This window comes from Amphiura filiformis, chromosome 5, assembly GCF_039555335.1.
Source record: "Amphiura filiformis chromosome 5, Afil_fr2py, whole genome shotgun sequence".
Taxonomy (NCBI): domain Eukaryota; kingdom Metazoa; phylum Echinodermata; class Ophiuroidea; order Amphilepidida; family Amphiuridae; genus Amphiura; species Amphiura filiformis.
The window spans coordinates 14,796,671-14,800,728 of record NC_092632.1 but is presented as its reverse complement, the minus strand read 5'-3'; positions in this window follow the sequence as shown (position 1 = coordinate 14,800,728).

Here is a 4,058-nt window from a genome sequence, read left to right as displayed (position 1 = left end):
GTTGTTGAGCTATTGTCCGTTTATTGTAAATCAGACAGTATTAAATATTCATGACTATTGAGCAAGTTTCGGAAAAGTACATTACAGTCTATATGATATACGAGGGCAATGATCGCTTCGCTAGCAAAATGTATGTATACTATTACTAACTATAATATATATATGATCGTGGTCTGGTCCATGGTTACCATGGTATCATCACCACGTATTTAAAAGTTAATACACTTTCACTGGCATTTTAATTAGGCCTATTATCATAATTATTATAACCAGAAAACTAATTACCATGAACATGTTTTGTCGAAGGGAAGTGCATTTTGTCAGTGATGAAAATTCTTCAAATGAGATTTGTGCCAAGACCATTGAGCTCGTTGATTGGTTAAATTTGTACTGCATTGCAGCATCATACTCGATAACCTGTTATTATGTTTATTGATTCTCGAATACAATAATGATCTATATATCATATTTTATTTATACTTATTCAACTGGGGTAGTACAGTGAGTGTAAGTGTAAGGGGCAGACGGCTCTTACCGAGCTGGTCATGCAGCTCCATCTTGCCCATGGACTTGTGAATCTTCTTTTTAGCCTATATGATTTTGTGCTATGGCCTAATAGTGTAACTTAGTCCTACAAATTGGTCCCATTGTGCTAAAATTGAAATCAAGTTTCGCGGGCAATTATCAGTTCAGTCCAGTCCCAGTTCAGTTCAGTCCCCCAGTAAAACCAGTTTAGTTCAGTCCTAGGTCAATACACATTGGGCATTTTGTTGTTTGCCATTCCCTGCCTTAAGCTTCCTTGAAACTGACCCTGATACACCAATGCACCGAGGGTATACAATATTGGGGGCATCGACCATGATTGGGGCCACCGGGTCTGATTGGGGGAGGGGGGACAAGCCATTTGTCGGCAATAATCCTATATGGGATTTTCTAATAAATTTTGCATTCGATAGGGGGGTGCACGTGCCCCGGCCCCTATGACGCTACACAACTGAATGGAGTCTGTGGGCAGTTAACTCCACGCTGATATTAGTACGCTAGACTGGTATCATCTATTCTGATATCACCGAGGTAGTTTATCAATCACTCTCATCTACTACATATATCACTGCAGGTAGTTTATCAAACACTCTCATCTACTGCTGATATCACTGAGGTAGTTTATCAATAACTCTCATCTACTGCTGATATCAATCAGGTAGTTTATCAATCACTCTCATCTACTGCTTGATACCACTGAGGTAGTTTACAATCACTCTCGTCTACTGCTATCATTGAGGTAGTTTATCAATCACTCTCATCTACCGCTGATATCACTGAGGTAGTTTATCAATAATAGTAGTTTACAATCACTCTCATCTACTGCTGATATCACTGAGATAGTCTATCAAACACTCTCGTCTACTGCTGATATCACTGAGGTAGTTTATCAATAACTCTCATCTACTGCTGATATCACTGAGATAGTTTATCAATCACTCTCGTCTACTGCTGATATCACGGAGGTATATATAGTTTATCAATCACTCTTATCTACTCCTGATATTAATCAGGTAGTTTATCAATCACTCTCATCTACCTCTGATATCACTGAGGTGGTTTATCAATCACTCTCATCTACCTCTGATATCACTGAGGTGGTTTATCAATCACTCTCGTCTACTGCTGATATCACGGAGGTATATAGTTGATCAATCTCTCTCATCTACTGCTGATATCAATCAGGTAGTTCATCAATAACTCTCATCTACCGTTGATATTACTGAGGTAGTTTATCACTCACTTTCATCTACTGCTGATATCAATCAGGTAGTTTATCAATAACTCTTATCTACCGCTGATATCACTGAGGTAGTTTATCAATAATAGTAGTTAACAATCACTCTCGTCTATTGCTGATATCACTGAGGTAGTTTATCAATAACTCTCATCTACTGCTGATATCATTGAGGTAGTTTATCAATCACTCTCGTCTACTGCTGATATCACTGAGGTAGTTTATTGCTCACTCTCATCTACTGCTGATATCACTGAGGTAGTTTATCAATAACTCTCATCTACTGCTGATAGCTGCTGATATCACTAAGATAGTTTATCATTCACTCTCGTCTACTGCTGATATAACTGAGGTATATAGTTTATCAATCAGTCTTGTCTACTGCTGATATTAATCAGGTAGTTTATCAATCACTCTCATCTACCGCTGATCATGATGCAGTCATGTCTACAGTAGAATTCATCTCGACCTTTGCAGGACTTAAACCCCGTTAAAAGCTATTAAACCAAGATAACACTCATTGAAACAGCTCAACTGATTAAATCGGATCTTCTCTGGTTGTGCACATGTGTCTGTTTTCATGTGCGATATCGCAATAAAGCTGGTATTATAGCTTCAGTTGGGTAACCGATTATAAAGGAAACGAAAGGAAACAATGGTATGTGTACCTTTGTTCACGAAATGAGACAATGGCCTGCTTTTTGTAAACCAGCATTCTTGAAAATGAGCAACATAATGATTGTTGACTTAACACGGTTTGGAAATAATTTCTTCATATTTTTGGTGTTATCTGTCGTTTACATATCCTTCCTAAAACACAAAAGTGCGACCTCTCCAAACACCTAAATTAGCTAAAAATTTAGGACATGTTACAAAACTATATTTTCTAGAATTTCATAGAATAGTTTAAATGTAGCTTGTACCGTTTTTTGTGACATCCTTCAGAACGGAGCGGTCCGTTACCAATATAGCTCAATATTTTCGGTCAAATCTCCATTCAATTAACACGGGGAGTTGGCTAGCTATGAGCTAGCTATGCTTTGCCCTCACTCATATTCTACGAAAGTGCGACCCTTCTGAACATCTAACCTAGCTGTAATTTTAGGTCATGTTAGAGAAATATATTTGCTAGAAGTTTGGAGAATAGTTTAAATATTGGCTGGTTATTTTTCACACAGTGATGTTAACTAGGCAATGCCCATATACCTATAACATACACTGTTTGTAGAGGTCACGCGTCAATGGTGAGAGCACTGTGTATTGTGTATAGGAAAACGGACATTAACTGCAGTATGTATCATTGAGGTAGTTTATCACTAGTCTCATCTACTGCTGATATCACTGAGGTAGTTTATCACTCTCATCAACTGCTAATATCAATCAGGTAGTTTATAACTCTCATCTACCGCTGATATCACTGAGGTAGTTTACAATCACTCTCGTCTATTGCTAATATCACTGAGGTAGTTTATCAATCACTCTCGTCTACTGCTGATGTCACGAAGGTATATACAGTTTATCAATCACTCTCATCTACTGCTGATATCACTGAGGTAGTTTATCAATAACTCTCATCTACTGCTGATATCACTAAGCTAGTTTATCATTCACTCTCGTCTACTGCTGATATAACTGAGGTATATAGTTTATCAATCAGTCTTATCTATCCTGCTGATATTAATCAGGTAGTTAATCAATCACTCCCATCTACCGCTGATATCACTGAGGTAGTTTATCACTCACTCTCATCTACTGCTGATATCACTGAGGTAGTTTATTTATCACTCTCATCAACTGCTAATATTAATCAGGTAGTTTATCAATCACTCTCATCTACCTCTGATATCACTGAGGTGGTTTATCAATCACTCTCATCTACCTCTGATATCACTGAGGTGGTTTATCAATCACTCTCATCTACCTCTGATATCACTGAGGTGGTTTATCAATCACTCTCGTCTACTGCTGATATCACGGAGGTATATAGTTGATCAATCTCTCTCATCTACTGCTGATATCAATCAGGTAGTTCATCAATAACTCTCATCTACCGTTGATATTACTGAGGTAGTTTATCACTCACTTTCATCTACTGCTGATATCAATCAGGTAGTTTATCAATAACTCTTATCTACCGCTGATATCACTGAGGTAGTTTATCAATAATAGTAGTTAACAATCACTCTCGTCTATTGCTGATATCACCGAGGTAGTTTATCAATAACTCTCATCTACTGCTGATATCATTGAGGTAGTTTATCAATCACTCTCGTCTACT